The sequence below is a fragment of the Onychostruthus taczanowskii genome, unplaced genomic scaffold, assembly GCF_017590055.1.
Source record: "Onychostruthus taczanowskii isolate IOZ18803 unplaced genomic scaffold, ASM1759005v1 scaffold36, whole genome shotgun sequence".
In the NCBI taxonomy this organism is placed as follows: Eukaryota; Metazoa; Chordata; class Aves; order Passeriformes; family Passeridae; genus Onychostruthus; species Onychostruthus taczanowskii.
In genome coordinates, this window is record NW_024501015.1 from 4731041 (window position 1) to 4750796 (window position 19756).

A 19756-nucleotide genomic window follows, 5' to 3' on the forward strand; every position below is an offset into this window, starting at 1 on the left:
TGTTCTTTGTGGCAAGTGGAAGCTGCAAGATTGTAAAAAAACCCCAAATCCTTGTTATTTTTTATTGCAGCTACATGCTACTCAGAAGTATTTTCCTGTTTTACAGGGTTCTGATTTGGAGCCCTTCTACAGGTAGCACTGCAGTTTGGCATTACATTAACCTGAAGGTGAGAATCATACTTGAATCATACTTGAATTCTTCTTCCCAGCATCTACTTTTGCCTCACAATCTGATTTGAGTCAGGAGAGAGGCAAAACCTCACCAGGCAATTCAGGTACAGATTTAGGGCTGGTTTGCCTCAAACTGACTCAAGATGCTTGGATCTTCAATTCCAAAGACAGCATTGATCTATGACTCATACAAGGTCTCCTTGTTTTTGCTTCTGAAGTAAGCAGTTGCCTCAAGGGTTGGCTGATCCCTGTAGGATTTCCCTTCTCTCCTTTCCACTTGAAAGTAGCTGGTATTTTTGTGCAGTGTGTTATTTGTACAATGTGCTTCCAATGTCCCATGCTGCACAAAAGTACTATTGATCTTTTTTTTTTTTTTTTTTTTTGCAAATTTAGTAACGTGATTCTGATTTTACACTCAGGATACATAAACATAGACTAGGGAATTTCTGACAAGAGCCAAAGGTGGAGCATGACCTAAATTTGTTTTTAAAAAATGCTCATGAAAACAAAAATACACCACATGGAAGCATAAGTAGTTATGCCAGAGTCAGTCATGCTATTCTCTTATCATGTTCCTTACTCACAAGTTGGCAGAATTCAACCCGGTTCCTCACATTTGATCCAAAATTGCTGTATAATTGATGATGAAGTGGGAGAAAGAAATTGGAAAAAAAGATTTCAACATGAAAAAATGAATAGATTTTTTTTTTCATTGCGGAAAGAGATTAATTTTCACGTACTTGGTTTTATGTTACAGATCACTGGCACAGCAGTATGGAGAAGCTTGTATGAAAGCTGTCTGCACAAGCCCAGCTCAACTCACTGCTAAAAGTTATTAATTCTTTTAGAAATTTTTAGAAAGAAAATGAAAAACTTGCTCAGACATATCGTTTCTGATGTTTTTGGAACATTCTGTGCCACAGATGTGGCTAGGAAAAAGCTATGAGTTCCATCATTTAGGACTATTCCCAAATCAGGTTGGATTGAGATTTAAATTACATGAATTCCTTCAGCAAAAATTCTAAGGCCTGGCCAGACCAGAAGGACATACATTAATAATAGTGATACTCCTTTCTGCAGCCAGTTTGTAAATCTGGGTCCAACGTTACCAGGCCAATAGTAATGTTGTGAATGAAGTTATTGTGTTGAATCTGTTCATGGAGCATGCTGTTCTTGTGCCATGCCATTCCTTCAGTAGACTCCATCAGCTGCCAGGCAAGAGGGGTTCATGTCTGTAGAGAGGGAGATGCCAACCCTGCCTGACACTGGTTTAGATATTGTGATAAAAGAGAAGGGAAAAAACACCAAATGAGCACATGGGTTAATGGCTGCTATTTTAGTCTCTTGGGGACACTGCCAGCTGCCATTAAGTCAAAGTAGCCCTCAGGCTCTACTTGGTTTCATGATGAATAATTTAGGCTTTCCTGGTGCAGAGCCAGGTTGCATTGGCTTTGTATGATAGATTCTACAGATCTCCACTGTGAGCACAGGAGTGTAAATATATGGTGGCACATATGGGTGTGATGGATCAACCTCCTGTCTTCTGTTCAACAGCAACAGCAATAATCTTTATGAACTAGAGATTCTGTGTATCCTTACAGATGTCATCCTTCAGATCTGGATACTTTGGTTTTGTGGAACTTATTGCCAGTCAAAATCTTCTTTGGTGTCAATTTATTTTAAGGACTCAACAATGGGACTATCCACTGAATTTTTCTACCCACTGAAAAAAATAGTGCATATCTGAATAAATAACTGAAAATGGCTTCTTACTGTTCCGGAAGTACAATCAATTTGAAATTAGGATTGTGGAAACATCTGTGGAAATTCAAGTGTTATTTCAATTTGGGCTCATTCACATCCTGTATTTTTTCTACTTCCCAAGCAGTGCATTTAAAATCTAATCCTAATTAACACACATAGTTTAATTATAGCCAACAAAATATTCTCCTAAAATTGTGTGTGGTAGCTAGGGTTTGGATATGGAGGGAGGAGGCAAGGAGGAAACAAATATTCACCGATTTAAAAATCCTTGTTTCATTAGTGATATGTTTCTTTAAAGACTTTAAACATACAATGAAATTTTCCTCTCAAATCAAAGTGGCATAAAAAGTGTGGAGCAAGCACTCATACTCTCTTTTTCTCCTTACTCATTTCTTGGTAATTTGAAACAAAGGAACTGCACTGGAATTTAAAACTTTCCTTTTTGAATTGACTTCCTCATAACTTATAAAATATACAATGCTGCTGCAGGTAAAAACAAGTAAATCACGGATGTCATGGACAGATCTTGGGAAGATTTTGAAATTTGAAACGAGCACTGGAAAAGCTGGGGTGGTCTGCTACTACAAACTTTGTTGTACATCAGCAGAACTCTTTGGCAGTACTGGGTAGTTTGGAGGTCTTATGAGATTTTCAATACTTCTGAATTGTTTTAGCACAATAGGTCTGAAAAGAAAAACATCATAGTAGGCTTTTTCAGAATGCTGACATTCCTGGACCCGATCTCAGAATACAAAGTATCCCAGTTTAGGGATACTGCAGCCCTTTATGGGCAGCACTCAGGACCTTTTTTCTTGAAGGGTCTGTTTTTCCTGCAGTCAAACTTCTTGCCTGCTCTCTTAAGTGTACTTTTGAGTCCACTCCAAGTCCAGCTCTCCTGGTTCCCCAGCACAGTGTTTCATGTCCACCAGGTCCACCGTGATATTTGCACAGTCACTTAGAGTTCTGCTCTGGCCACTGGTAAGATATTTTTTCCCAGAGATATTGGGAAAAATTTTTGGGATGGTATAATGGGAATCAAGAAATGTCAGCCTAATACTTCATTGAAAACAAAACTGTACCCTATTACTAACTTCTTCTAAGTCACACCATTTCTGCTTTGCCCTGTTTTTGTTTGAGGCTCTGTTAATATATTTCACGTCACAGAGAGTTCTCCATGTCAGATGAATCCTATAATGGCAAATGTCCTCAAACTTTGATCAGCACTCCTTGTGCATTTCAGGCTCTTGCTGTTTTGTCATTTACATACATTTTTCCACTGCATATTCTGTGTGAAAAAGTTTTCTTTCACAAGGTTGTCCTAGTGGTCATGTAGCAATAAAAGTTGATGGATCTAGATTTCTTATTGATGTCTTTCCAAGAGGTGTCAAGATCAGCATTTTTCCTGCCCTAGCAGTAAACTAAAAGAGAAAGCAGCAGCCTTGGCTTGACAAGGTCAGATATTTTTTCACTTCATAAAAAGAAAAAGGAGATTAAAATAAAAAATGGACTTGGTAACATTTTTTAATATGTCCCTTTCTGTCAAACATGACAATGGAAACGAATGACAAAGTTTTTTCTCCTTTTTTGGGATCAGATTTATTTCTGCTTTCAGCAGGAAAAGGTTAATTTCGGGGTCAGCAGTAGCTGATCTGAATTTTCTATTTTTTTTTTTTTTAAGAGTGACTTAGGAGATTAAGAGACATAACTTCTCTAAGAATGAGTTAAACTCAGCTCTAAAGTAAGGCTAAGAACTTTATGTAGACAAAATTTGGACCAACAAATGAAATTAAAATAGAAGAGTGTTATTACAGAAATGGACCTTTTTCTCAGCTGGTTCCCATAGTCTCCTTTGCACTGTATCCACTTGGCTGAAAGTAAAGTTTCTTATTATACTGTGAACTCTGTGACAGTCGTAGAAGACTGATATCTGGATATCTTTTACCTCATGTTCCACATCTCATTGTTGGAGCACTTCTAATAGCAGGTGCTTTATTAGCAGTTCTGATGGAAGAGACAACAAGAATATTCAGATTTTCAGGTCCCAAATGAATTTGAAAATCTAGACAGTGACTAAAATAATATTTTGATTTCAGCTGAGAAAGTTTATTCCTAAACAAATATGGAGATTCACTTTTCCAACATCGGCTTTGATTTTAAAAATTTCATTGACTATGTTTGTATAGCATTTTCTTAATTTGGAGGTCAAACAACCTAAGATTTTGTCCTTCGTGCATATTTTATCTTGAATCCAAAGAGTAGGTATTATAGTAGCAGTGATAGTTTGCTTTCCTTATCCTTCTGTCCCTACAGTGAATTGTAACAGATTCTTCTGGCAGTTTGTTAACAGTAAGACAACTTGGGACAGTGCTTACAATACTGCTTTCTGAATTCTCCTCTGTTACTTGAAAAAACATTTCCCCTCATCATTTTTGCAGGTGCTGTGTTGAAAGAGAAGTAGGAAGAATGCCTGAAAGGGATCAACCATTGCTTTTGTGAACTAATACCAGCAATTAAGCTAGACATTATTGCATGGAGAGGGAATAAGCCTTGCAAACTGTAGTACTTCTGCTTTGTTCCTCTGCCTCAAGATTTTGGGGATGGACTGGTATTGAAGGCGATTTAAGCTGCATTTAAATAAGTGCAAAGAGAGATCAATCATCTGCTGCTTTTCCTGAATTATGAATACTCCTAGGTGGAAATCATTCCCATGCCTTCTAGAATATATCAGTGCTATGTGACTACTTCATATCTGTCCAGAGTAAGGTATGAGGACAAATATCACTTGCAATTCTGAAATATCTAATCTTAGAAGCTTCTGTCAGCTCAGAGGAGAGCAGCTGTTTTATTTCGTAGGACAGGTGAAAGTACATGATTCCTACCTTCTTGTCTCTGTGCAGAAATGTCAGAAACATCAGGAGTTTGGTCTTAGTATTTTAAATCTTTGCATATGGGATTTAACCAACTTTATGAAGGGAACCATTCCATCTTCCCTAATCAGAGTAGGTCAGCAGAAGAAAGGGAGAGATCCAGCAGCACCTGAGGATCAAGTAAAGGCAGTCACTTTCAGACATCATAGGGATAGACTCAGGGAAGGAGCATGGGTACAAGATGATATTTAATTGCCCATAGCAAGGGAACCTGACTAAAGGACCTGGGACTGAGAACAGCCTTAGCCTTGCTACTCTAAGATCAGAATCATTAAGGGGGCAGTGCACCAGCTGTGTCTTTCTCAAAGCTATCCTAAGAACAGTCTTTCTTCCCTACACACATAGTGAGGTGATTCCCTATGGTTCTTCATCAGCTTGTTGGCTCTTAAACCGACCTTTAACTTTTTGCCCTAGATATTTCTCAGCTTTTCTCAGTTAGTAGCTGTTCAGAGAAAGAATAAAGCTGTAATTATTCTTAACTGTAAATCATAGATGTGGTATTATATGCCCCAAGAAAGACATGGGAGAAAAATTGAGCTGGAAATATACGCTGCAGCAAAATTGTGGAAAGCTAACAAAAAATAATAAAATAAATTGCACAGCTACACACATGAGCAGTTAAAATCATGTGAGACTTATGTATTCAGAACTACAAATGCTTTTTCAACATACTAAAACACAAGTAGGTTAAATTTATCATCTTCCATTTTAATTTAAAAGATGTAGGAGAACATGTAGCTTAGGATTTTCTAAAAGAAGTAGCGATTTGAGCATGCTGGGGGTGGTGATGGAATTGCTTGTAGTTTTATTCATTTAGGCATATCTTATCACTCCTCCTTTTCTTCCTTCTTGGAGGGCAATGAGAGAACCCAGATGCCAAGCTGTGGAACATGTTCTTCTGACACTAGCATCTGGCTCCTTGGCAGAATCCTCCAACTGTCATGCTGACAGCTTTCCTGTTGTGTCCTCGTATATTTTTATGTAAGAAAATTGCAGATGGGTTCTCTTCTCAAACTAATACGCTATTCTGTTGACCCTTATCATGCAGAAATGTGTTGGTTTTATCTGTTTGTGAATGAGACCTTGGCCAAATATACTTCAAAAAGGATACTTCTCTGTTCATCTCTGAATTTGTCTGCAAGCTGTCTGGGAAGATGCCAAAATCCTATTACACACCCTTTTTGTGCCTTTAAGCAGTAAGTCCTTCATTCTCTCTGCTGTACAAATAGATTGCACTTTTTGCAGCAAGCACACTGGTAAAATACAAGCATATTTATTTAATAGTTTTAGTGGGAAAAAAAAAGAAAAGAAAAATCCTGCTTAAAATGGGGAGAAATGTGGTTTTGTTGGCTATGGTTTTTGTTGTTGTTTTGTTTTGGTTTGTTTGGGGTTTTTTTGCTACTGGAGGTTTTTGTTTGTTTCTTTTTAATTTGACATTACCTAGTATGATGTTTCCGCCTTGCAGGATTTTTTTCCCCCCAGACTTTTGTCAGAGACCACCAATCCAGAAGGCTTTTTAATGTTACAGCAGTAGCACAGTGACTTCATTAAAAAAAAAAAAAAAATTAAAAAACCACAAGGATTTCACTTATTAACATACCGCAGGACCTCCTGGTATTTTTTTGTAAATAGAATTTTCATAGTCCCACATCACATTTAGATGCATGCCTAATTTATGTGGATCATGACGAGCAGTCCCAATGACTTTACAGTGAGACACAATTGTGCTTCAGTTTAAGGCTCTGCACAGAAGGAGTCTGATGGATTCTTGACTTTAGGCTTGTCAAGATGACAACTGGAAACACTAAAAGTTCCCACGTAGCTTCCTCTTGCTGTCCATCCCCTTACAGAACTCTTCCTGTGTATGTCACATATATATTTGTTTTTTAAAAAATTCAAAGACATGCCCTCTTCCCCCAAATCTCAGGTCTCCTTTAAATACATAACTTTGCTTGTGTGAATAAGATAAAATACAGATAAGAAAATATTGTAAATGCATAAACCAAAATTGATCTGAGACTCTGCTCAGTAGAGATTGCAGCTCCACAGGTGTTGTCCACAAAGGCTCTTCAGGGCCCTTAAGCTGGGACACACTGAGACTATTTAGCCAGGATTCCTAAATCCACTCAGACTCTGACCTTCCACCTCATGTCAGCTCAAGTAGCAGAAACCTGAATACAAATGACTCCCTGATGGTCTGATGTAGTATGGAAGATTGCCAGCTCTGATGAAGCCAGGTGGATTCCACTGAGCATGTTCTCTCTGTCCACACTAGGGGAACATCCTTGGAGTTTGACTGCTGTAAGCTTCTCCTAATTTATTCTCCTAGCAACAGATAGTAAGACTTGATTGACACTGGTTTTTTGTTTGGTGCTTTTGCAATAAATAAAGCCACAATGAGTAGTTTTATTGTTCTCCCACTTCTGTTGTTCAGTTTGCATAGCTGTTCCAAGAAAAAAAACCCAAACCCTCAAGTCAGCGTTAGAGGAAGAAGAGGTAAGTTTCTACAGGTTTCTTATTCATATTATCACAAAGAAGAATCTTTATAAATTTCCAACAAATGCAAGTACACAGAAGCAAACAGGTTTGTGCATGACTCCTATGCTGATACATTGTCCCATATCATTTTCTCATCTCAAAATTTGTCATAAATGACATTAGAACTATTCAAGAAAGATCATAAATATCAAGAATGAATTTCTGCATTAAGCATTAACTTGAATAGGGCTGGGATTTCAATCCTGTTACCCAGTGCAAGTTATTTCCTGCTGTTTTCTTGTTTCTGTTTCAAAGATTCTGATTCACTATTGGGTTAATCATCTACTAAATACTGTCTCCAGGTGGTTTGGGTTTGCTGTTGTTATCTCCATGGCCCCAAGGAACTATACCTTCCAAAGAAGTGAGGGGAGCCCAAGCACTGATATTATGCAAGAAACAGCAACAGAGATACATCAGCAACTGTATCAGCATGCTTTCATTTGTACACATTCTGATCTGAGCATACGTGCTTTTTGAAGCACTTGGCATTCACCCTGAAGTCTCAAGTTGCTTGAGATTACGTAAGCAGGTAAAAATTATATTTGTTAAAGAGGCACCAAGTATCAGGGGGAAAAAAGTGCCTTGTACTAATGGGTGGAGTACAATTAAGAAAAACTGAGTAGGTTAGGGTTTATCTTTCATATTCAGGTGACTACTGTTGTGCCCAGTGCATAATTTTGTCCCATATTCAGATTAAAATAATTAAAGAATTATCACATGTATGATGCTTTCAGGAATGGGGTTTGGGTCTTACTTCAGCCATGGATTCTGTAGGCAAAAAACTAACTTTACCTTATTGTCTTTCTGTAAAACGGGGAAACTATTTTCTTCTTACAGAGAGGAAACAGACATTTAAAGGTAGCTTTACCTGTGGTTGTGAGACGCTTAACTGCTACAATGATGAAGGCTGCAATCAAAGCTTGGGACTTTAGAAAGGCTAATTTTGGATACATGGGGAAGTTAGTTTATAGATTGAGAAGTAGGATTCAGATCTTGAGAACTTGAATCATTATTAGAATCAGAATTATTTAAATTCAAAGGAGTGATGATGCTGTTAAGTGCAATACTGTAAGGAAGAGTATAGTATTATTGGGATTAACCAAGCGTTTGCAGTTTGTGAACTCTACTCCCTAAGATGTTTGAGAGTCTCTATAGAAAGTCTCTATAGAAATCAAATTAAATTATTCTCAAGTCTTTCTGAATTAGCACAGAAAATAAATGTCTAAAGCTTGTTAATCATATAGTCATATAAACATAATCATATAAACCACCTGACTGGAGCTAGTTCTTCTATATGCTGATGCTGATGGTGGAGTGTCAAGGAAGGAGGTGAGGCTTACCAAGGACTGGATCAAGTATCAAATAAATATTTTCCATCAGTTTTCAATGAAGGTGATGACTAAAGAGGATAATAATAGATTACTACACTTCTCTGTGCCTATCCACCACAATCATTCTTTCTTTGCAAATTCAGTGAGAGGCTTTAAAATAGTTGCTTTTCCTAGATTCTTGTCATTTGCTGATTCCTCTGAGGCCATACAGATCAGGAGGTATTCTGTCACTTTTTTTTCTATCATAAGTCTCTGTATTTGGTAGACCTTGTTCTAGAGGTTAAATTTTTTTTGACTTCTTGAGCAATGGCTCTGAAATTTTAAAATTTCCCAATCTCTTTCTGCATGAGCAGCATAAAGTTTTTTCATTACTCTCTATATATAAAAAACTCAATGATATGTTTAATTTCAAAAGGCTTCTGAAGTTGAAAATTTTCCAGAGCTATATAATTGTTTTGAACAATTTCAATCTAAAAAAAACCAAATGATATCCAAAGGAAATGAGAGTAGAGCAATAAAAATTATATTTTAGCAGAAACAAAAATTAGTGTTCTGTACCTCAGAATTGCAGAATTTGGACAACATCCAGTATTTATACTGACAGTCTATAAGCCTTGCACCAAGAATTTTTTAATATGCATATTTACAAGTCCCATGCAAATATAAGATTAGATTTCATAGACAATGACAATGGGGTAAACTTGATTGTTGATGGTAGTAATTATTTTTACAGGAAAACTATCAGAGGAATAATGAACTAACTATTACAAGTGCTTTCATGACTGGCCTTGGGAATTTTATCCCATTTGACTTGATCCCATTAGTTAGTGATACAGGAGATACAGAATGAAAAGTCAATGTGTAATTGTGAGGTCTACAGATAACATAAAATAGGGAAGGATCATCTTAACAAAGGGTTGGACCATCAGGTAAGGAGAACCAGATGATTTTGTTGATGCAAGTGATGAGGTGACATGAAATTTACCAGCACAGATTGCAAAGCCAGGAACTTAAGGACCTTGGTCTTGAACAGAGTATGCATTTATCAGTTAAGATGGTAGAAAAAAAAGAAGAAAAGACTATTTTTATCTGTCCATTAAAATTGTAAGATGTGCTACCATTTAGGCATTTTCATGTTATTTCATTGTTCATAGCATTGACAAGGTGTTGTTTAATTTATGCAAAGTCTTGGTAATTTGTGTTTAAGAAAGATGACCTTAAAACATAAGCAGAGAAAGATTATTGGTATATTTATGGAAACAGAGAATTAATCTTGTGAAGAGAAATTAAATTAGATGGGTTGTTAAGCCTAGACAAACAATGGTTGGGAGGGGATAGGATGATTCTTCCAGGAGTAAGTGTTAAAGACAAAGAATGCTATTTAACTGAAAAGGTCTTTGTGGCATAAGAACTATGGTTCTAAAATTGCTGTGAATAAATATAGAGTGGATATTAGCAGAATATTTCACACTATGGTTGGAGTAATTTTTCCAGATACAATAACAGTGTAAATAACTGAAATTACTTGAATGTGATAAATTTTAAAAGAATCTGTATGCTTAAATAGGTGCATTTCTGGAACAGGGAAACTGTGATAAAAGTTTTTGGATATCTTGTAAGGTGGTATAACCAAGGGTGACTGACCTAAGACTGAACTGTGCTTTACATGCATCTTCCTCATATTGCAGACTGTATTTCAGAGTTCCTATTGGTTTCTCAAAGGGACCAGGAAGAAGGGACCAAAGGGACCAAAGAAAACTCTTTGCTTCCTCCCTTCCTAGAAAGAGCTCGTTCTCTCTCCCTCTACTACCCACATAGTCAGGTTGGCAGGAATATGTTGCCTTTCTCTGAATTTTGGGGGTGATTTTACTTGCTAAGGTCACTGGGGTGATTTATTAAATCTCAGCAATCTGCTATTGAAGAGAAATTCTCCTCTCCCCTTGCAGGACTGCACATCTCTGTAAGCTGATGTTTGGTCACAAGTTTGTTAGAGCATGCAAGGGAGCTTTTTGGTGGCTTGTGGAGCCTGGTGACATGGCACAGACATTATGTGAAATCTTCCAAATGAAGCCTTGATGATAAGTTTATGTACAGCTGTACTGGATTTCTGCAGTCAGGAGGTGTTGCAGGTTTCAAATTCCTGCAAGGATCTTAGTACAGCAATGCTGCAGTTTGCCTGGTGCTGGTAGTGCCCTGCTGTGTTGAACTTTTCTCCAGAACACTTGTATCTACATATCAACAATATGCAGTTGCTTCTCCAGACAGATTCAAGCCAGCTGCAATATTAGAGAACTTTTACTTCTGGAAGGAAAAAACCTGAGGCTTCAAAAGTGTTAATTTAATAGAACGTTTTCCCTTTAGGTTTGAAAGGAAATTGTACTATGTCATTAGCTCTCTTTTTTTTTTTTTTTTTTTTTCTTTTGGTAGTGAAAACCAAAACTAAAGTGATTGGGGTTTCACACATGCTGGAAAAACCACTAAAGGTGCAAACTTTTCATGGTATATTTCTTTTACCTGAAGGCAGTTAGACTTTCACAACTCAGAACTGGCCATTTTCAGCGTGAATCATTTGTAAATTAGTGGTTTTACGATATATCTGAGAAAAGTCTAAATTTCAAACTGAATTTTGACTTCTCACAGACTCAAAAGGAGATCATTCAACTATGAGAAACAAATCTGCTACACAGATTCACTCATCCACATGTAGATTGAAACCAGTGGATTTTGTGTATCAGTGGTATAAACTCATTATGATCGGCCTGGTAATACTTAGCAGAAATTTTTGAAATCACTTATTCAAATTGTAAAAGACATCACACTAACAGAAATGGAGATTTTTAGATGGACTGAAGCTCTATTCTCAAGGCATCAGCAGTAATGTGGAATGAATTGTTCATACCTACTTGATTACGCTAAAGAAGACACAATTCATTTCTGGTCCCTTGCCACTATCACCCTGTCTCATAAATTCTATATCCAGGTCTTGTAAATGTCTTGCCTAATGAAGCCCACTGGAAACTTGCAGCTCTTACTGTCTTCAGTAGTTCTTTTTTAACTGTTCCAGTCTATAGCAGTCTTCAAGACTTGCACAATGCTTTAGTCATTGTGCTTTGTAATGGTTGGGGCATTATTATATTTAAAGCACACTAGATGCAGATAAATAATTTTCAAACCCCTAGAAACTCCATTTAATGTGTCAAATTAACCTGTATCAAGGATACTAGCACTATTTTACATATATGTGTGTGTGTGTGTGTGTGTGTGTGTCCAGCTGTCTGGAACCGAAACATCAACCTTGTAAGTAAGAAATCAGAAACAAGAAGTCAAATTATCATGAAAGTTGTGTTTAGAGGTAAAGTATTTTTTTCCAGAAAAAAACCTTCTAATATTCATTAAATTTGACCACCTTAGATCAATAATCATATGCTCTCTTTAGAGCATCTTAGCCTGAGGCTAAGGCCTAATAATATATTACTGAATTCTCTTTATTTTTTATGGTGAGTACATGGTAGAGACCACTGTGGTAAAAATGAAAATTGAATTAGTTTTAAGATGTCCTGATGCATGAAATATTTACCACTAGAAAAGTCTTCCAAGAAATGGTTACACATCCAAATGCTGTAAAAAGTTTGGTGAAAGAAACCACAAATGCACACTATCAATTTTTAAAATGTATATATTATTATATACATGTTTTTAAGTCCTAGTTTTGCTTGAATAATAAAGTGGTTGTTGGATTTAAGAATTTTACTCTTTTCTCTGGGTGTTGAATTAGGTCAGACTCCAGAAGCTTGTTTGTGGATGCATTTGCAAATTACTTCAAAAGGGACACAGACTGAGTTTCTTAAAACTTACAGCGCAGGTGCTTGTCAACTCTGAAAGTGCCTGGATTTACTGGGTATCTAACTTTGAACTACTGAGTTTATAATTGCACCTAACTTTTATGGCATGAGTAAGTGTGTAAATGCTCCTTGCTTAGGCCTTTATGTCCAGAAGGGTCAAGGAACCAGACCAGGTAGAATTTCATAGTGTTTTTATCAGTGCAGCCCAAATCCTTTTCTGTCAGTATTTATTTCAGCAGTTCTGTGCTTATCTTGTTGTCTTCTGTGAATTGTATTCAGAGGTGCCAAATTTTCTCTATGCAAACAAGACAAGCCAGGCTGCATAACTTTCTAACACCATGTCTAAAAGTTAGGTATTGGAATATTTGCAACACTTAATATTTGTCAAATCACTTTGCAGATCCAGCCCCAGTTCTGTATGAATTTGCATGGCGATACTTCTTGTTATTATGGGTTGGATGGACTAAAAATAATAGTGCATGCTCTTCTCTGGACCAAATCACTAGTAGGTATTGAAATCAATGGGTTTCATGAAGTCACAGACCAGCAGTTTTAGGCTGGCCCATTTTCAGGAGAGAAAATGAACACTTTTTCAGTAATTGCAGGATATTACACTGGCTTCAATGAAAGTGTTAATCGGCAGTGCGATGGATACTTAAAATTAGACCTAATTAATTATTTGGTAGCACAGATAAGTAAAGTAGAATGAGAGGTGACATTTTGCTACTAACAACTTTCTACTCCAAGACATACTCAGGAGAAGTAATTGAGGGGATACAGGAACACACAGCCAGGGAACCACCACACAGCACCTCACAGGTAACTCACATTGTCTCACTGACTGTTTATGTAGAAATGCAGAATAAACATATTTTTTCTTAGCATGCTTATGTAGGTATTTTTTAAATCTCAGATTGCCTCCTGCTTTCATTTGCAAGTGCTTCACCTGCAAGTGCCTTTTTTCTGTAGAATTCTTCTTTCCCAGAACAGAGACAGAGTAGTAGCAACCACAGTAATGCAAAAGCTGAGGCAGAATGAATAAGCAGCTGGGGCACTGCAAAGGGCATTGAGGAAAGAAGAGTGTGCAGTTGAGTCTTGAGCTCTGTGGTAAAGTGGACACACTTGCTGCTCACAGTTGAGGGTGCTTTAGAGAGAAGTGATCTTGAATGTGGCATAGTTCTAGTTCAACAGATAGGATTTAGCTACTCACAGACCTTCTATTGCATTAACTTAGAGCAAAGCTCACATCTAAGCTCAGCTTTACTGGCTGCTCACAGTTAGAATTTGGCTTGCTCTCCAGACTGCTTCTCCAGATGGAGAAAGTCAGCTGTGGTCCAGGCCTGACTTTGTTTTGAACTCTGCCCATGAAGGAAGAATTTATTTGGCAGGTAGTAGGTCAGGCTTGAGTTTGCTCACCTGTGAGTCATCTAAGCTGGTATGTAAACTCAGGCACTTGAAATTTGTGATCAGAAAAGGGAACATAGGTGTACAGAGCCATGGGGTTGAAAAACTGAGCGTGTACACCAGACTGGTGTCCCTCCCAGGCAAGGAGTTGGCTAGGTTTTGATTACTCAAGTGATAATGGCTGAATCACTCTATCAGACAACTGAGCACTTTTATAGGATGGTTTGGCAGAAGAGAAGATGTTACTGTTAATCCATAAGTAGGCTGCTGAAATGTTAGAGGCTGTTGTGGAAAGGCAGATAGAGAGTATGAGTCATGCAGCAAGAAAAATCAAAGAATAGATTTATGATCATGAAGAGATCTGACAGTGGCTCTGCTCAGAAAATGAGAGCTTAAAGAAGGTTGGTGTATTCTGTGGGACTCTCATTTTGCTTGAGGTTGCACTGTGGAGTAACAAAGGGGATTTTATTGCCTCACCTGACTTAACAATAAGGTTGTTGTCCAAAGGGCAGGCTGCTCCACACACACACACACACACACACACTCCCCAGCTTCCCATACATTCCTTAACTATAGCAATGCCACAGCTGAAGAGTGAGTCACATCAATAAATTAACTGTATTTTTTTGTTAGTCTTCTGTCAGATCAGTGAGCTGAACTGAATCATCACTGGATACAAGTGAAACATCAGTAAGGTATGCTTTGGTAAGGGAAAGGAGAGAGGCAGCAGTGTGCAGGTAAATTGAATTTAAGTCCTGAAGTGAGGCTGCGTCCTTAGATTGATGGAACCAAAGGGACCAGATTAGCAGCTGGTTTGAAGTCATATAGCTTAACTGTTTTTAATAGCTCTACTCTAATTTACATCTGTTGATCTAGATTGGTTTAGAGGTATAAATTCACAAGCTGGTAAGACAAACTTGTCTTCCTGTTTTCTTCCTGTTTTTCAGCAGAAAGTTGTGATATGTCTGCTCTTTCAGAAAAGCCTTCAAAAAAAAAAAAAAAAGGAAAAAGGAAATTCCACTATAAATCCATAAAAAGATTGAACTCAAGCAAAAGAATATCTTGGCAGCTAATTTTATGCGGTTATTTTGCAATTGTCTCCTCTTCATCCAGAGATGGTTCTAAGAGTTTGGACATTTTGTGCATACATGTTTATGCATATATTTCTGTGACCATGCACTCATGTTGCAAAAAATACCATGTATTAGCACTCAAGTGATTCTTTCACTAGTCTTACAGTAACATATTTCCCAGAAAAGAAGATGAAATGAGAATTCCGTGATAGGAAGCAAGAAACTTCTAACTGCAAAAAGCTTAGATACTGACAGTCTGTAATTTTTACTTTTATTTGTTAATAATGAAAGCCACAGACATTACCTACTCTTTTTGTTGAAGACTCTCCTCTCTATGACAAGACTTTATGGCTTGAAAGTACTGAAGTAAGATGCACAGACAGGTAGAAATTTCTATGGGGTTTCCTTTCTAGGTTAAAAGAAGGGCTGTCTCCAACCTCAGCGTGTTCATACAATGTAGGGTTCAGAGATGTTAATTGCTGCTACTTTTGTCATGAAGCTTTATTAAGATCAGTGGGTTTTGTTACCAAATTAGAGCAAACTTCAGTGCAGTTATTAACACAAGTCCACATTTACTGAAAGAACTGGGCACCTTCACGTGCACTGCAATAGCTGGGATTACACAATATCTATATCATTTTTCACAGCTTTGTCATTAGCTGGTAATGATTTGATTATTTTGCAGATGAATCACAGTATAAATCTCTTTCACAAACACTACCTCCAAGTATTAATCAAAACCATTAAGGCAAAGCAGTCAGTGCAAATTAAAAAATTTGCATGTCTAAATTAAAAATTACAGTAATACATCATAAATAAATCTTTTAAATTCTCTATGGTCTGTATGAGCATCCCCTTTTTGTGCCTGTAATGAGCCCATGAATACCACTCCTTCCCCCCCCCTCCCCCCCCAAATCTTTTTAATCAGGCTGTAATCAAATTTTATAGGTAGAATTCAGGTCTTTCACTTTGAAGTCCGTGTTGGATCTTATTTGAGAAAGAAATTATTTTTTCTCTTCATTTTCTGGAACCCAGCAAGAGAGAGTGAAAGACATAGTCTCAAAGACAAGTGTGAAAGACAGGAGTTCAAACCCATCACATATAATTTGCAGTGTCTTTGGCTATAGCAAAGTAAATATTTGCAAAGGGTGATATATCTTATGCAAATAACTTTGAACTATGAAGAAAATGACTGAGTTGTGTTTTAGGTACTATTTCATTTTAGAACTATTAACACCTTATTTCCAGCGTGGAAGAGATTAGAGGAACTCTCATTAATTTAAGCCACTACTGAGATATAGAATACACTCTGCTTCCCTATAAATAAATTCAGACATGTTTAAGGACTGCTCAGCAACCTTGCATTTTGCAGCTAATTACTGTCCTTCACTTGCAAAGCAATATTCAGGGAACAGAAGTTTGCTGGCCTGTTGCTGCAATTTTATTTACAATTTGATGAGGTTGGCCTGATATATGAATTTTGTTTGTCCCCTTAGCTCTGGCAAAGGACATTTTGGGAAGAAATTTGTTGCAAAGCAGTAAGTACAGCTTTCAAAGAGTTTGCCAGTTGACATTTTTCAGAACCATGACCTCCCCTGCACAGAGTTTGCTGTGACCAATTCCAGCATCAGCCGCTGTTTTGTCTGTGATCTTTCGGCTTTGCTGCCTCACAGCAGTCTGATGGCTGAACAGCCCACTCGGAAAAGGGACCTTTTCACTTACTCTGGAGTGACCCCAAGAATGAACTGGAGAATCCAAAAACTTTCACCCTTCAATGGTTTCCTTTCAAGGTCGCTAACTTTTCTTTTCATTGAGGGTACACAGTAAAAAGTTAAACATATAAATGTAATCCTAGGAAGAAAAAAAGAGAGGTAATTAAAAGCAGAGCAAAACTAATAAAAAAATGCTTCTTGATCTGACTAGATTTACACATAAACTACACAAAATATTAAACAATAAACTAAACAAAAACAAACCTTGCATGCCCTAACTTCCTCTGCTAATAAATCTCCATGGGAAGAGACATGGGCTTAGTTATTTATCAATTGCTTGCTCTGCCATTTGAGTGGCTGAAGAAAGAAAAACTTTTACAATAATTGTAACTTACCATTCAGAGGAACATACCTAAAAATGTGCTTCAAGACAAGTCTGAATATGTGCTCTAGCCCACTTCTGCATTGTTGCCTTAAATGGTTAATTTCTGTTGCATTCCACTGTACTTACCCTGGAGTTCAACATTAGATTTTCAAATTAAGAGGGAACCCTGAAGTCTTCAGAATTACATTTCAGGATGTTTTGCTTCATGGATGATTTGATGTAGCCTTCCAGTCCACAGACAAATCAGGTTCCTGACTATTAACTTCTACTTAGATTTAGGAACTGAAAATCAAGATTCAATATTTTGTGCTAGTGCTTTTAGGCGTGGTGAAATTTTAGATCTGGTGTCACTTTTTTATTAGATAACAATTAGTGGATTGTAATTTGGCAATTCTACAATAATTTTCATTTATACATTCAAAATAGATTTCAAAGCATTACATTTCAGACAATGTTTTCAAATTATAATAAGAAGGGTTTGCCTGTTCTACACAGGAAATTCAGATATGAAAACTGTTCACAATTTGTGTCTCAGCATATGACGTCCATTAAAAGATGTGAGCTTAGGATCTGCTAGTGCTCATTGACCATTTGGACAAAATAAAACAAACAAAAAACCCCCATAATATAATGAATCCACTAGATATGAGAGAAAATAAATCACTTTCAAATTCACAACTCACTAACATTGTTGAAACAAGAATGAGAGAAACCTTTTTTAATTTAAAAAATGGCATTGAACCAATCACTTCAATTACGTTCTATAAGGACCATTCAAGTCTGTAGAGGAGGAGGATCAGATCCTGCCTCTTTATATTTTATTGTAATTGAAATGTCATTGGCAACTCATTTGTCTTTTATTTTAGATTTCCTTGGACAGATTGGGGATTGCATCAAAGAGCCTTAGAACTTAGAAAACAATTCCAAGATTGTTGCTTTATCAAGTCTCAAAAGAAAGCTTCCAACTCTTCCATTGTGAGATTGGCTAGGACTTTTATGGGAGAAGTATACAACATAAAATATATTTTGTCTCTACAAAACCTATGGAAATATGTACCACCATAACAGCAGTGAACTCAGCAAGATTGCAGAGGAGGGAACTTGCTGTGCAGTTGGCCTCATATTCAGAATTTTATTAACAGTGATAAATACTTGATATTTTCTTCTTATGAGGATGTTTGGGGAGATAAAGGTCTCCAGGCCTTGAGATAAAGGTCTCCAAACCATTTTAAGAGCCAACAGAATCTTACAGATGCACACATTCCCCTCATTATACATTTCCATAACTTTTGCCTGCCGTAATCTCCTGCTTCTTATTTATCATTGTGGGGTTTTGTTTTTTGTTTTTATTTTCTTTTCTGTAGTGTAGACTTAATGTAAAGTCACTACATGGCAGAGCAATTGTTTTTCTATTTATAAAGTCTCATAGAAAGCAAGTTCTGCTTAAAGCATTTAATTAAAGAACGCTGTGACTTTACTACATGTTATTTCTTCTTATAAAATTCTGTGCTCCAAAGTTTTCTTTCTACTAATCAGTCTATGTGTGTAGCAATCGTAGAATGTTTTGGGCTGGAAGGGACCTTAAAGATCATCAAGTTATCCCCTTACTGTGGGCATAGACACCTTCCATTAGACCACTGTTCAAAGCCACATCCTGGCCTTGGACATTTCCAGGGTTGGGGCATGCACAACTCTGGGCAACCATTCCAGTGCCTCATGTACAGCAGTTCATATATGTCATGCTTAGCATGAGGTTTATAGTCACACATTTGTTTAGTTTGCAGATTTCTTATTGTAGAATTTCTTAGGGTTAAATAAAGAAGGAATTTATTTACTTGGGTATTAACTGGCAAAGCAGAGATTTCAAGATTTATAGAAGTATTTAAGCATTATGTGCTGTAGCTAGATTGAAAAGCATTGAGCTCCCTGTTGTCTAGGCTGCTGTGCTGACTAGGAATCTGGTAAGACTGCCATGCTGTAACTCACTCAGATCTCCTTCTAGTAGCATGGCTAGAGCTAGTGTTCTAAAAGGGCTACTGAATCTACAGGCACAGTGAAAAGGCCAGATGATACTTAAATTCAGGTTACCACTAAATCACTCTACCCAACTAATTTTTTTTAATCAACATTTTAGTGATTGAGGGAGGAAATTCCTTTTATTTATCTCTTTAATAAATAGTATTTTACTCAATGCCTGCACTAAAGAGCAGTGAGGTATTAAAAAAAAATCTGCTGAAATAGAAAGGCAGTGAGGAGTCTCAAGCCAACCTGATGATGCATGTTGATATTTTGTTTTAAACTATCCAATGAGATTGCTCAGATTAACAGGTCACTCAGACTTTTCCAGGCTCTCTTTGTACTGGTGGGACAGGCAAATGCACCAGATAGGCTTTTTAAGTAACTGCACAGATAAAGTCTGGACAGTTTTAGTATATATGACTTGCCAGCTCAAGCAGAGAGACTGACAGTGTGGAAACAGCTTGTCAGAGCTCAGGTCATGGTTAAAAACTGCTAATGTTAATGCTGACAGCCTGTAAAGTCCCTGCTATCCATGATACCTTTAGTCAAGTTATAAAACACTCTAGAGGATTCTATTTCTTTCTCCTTCA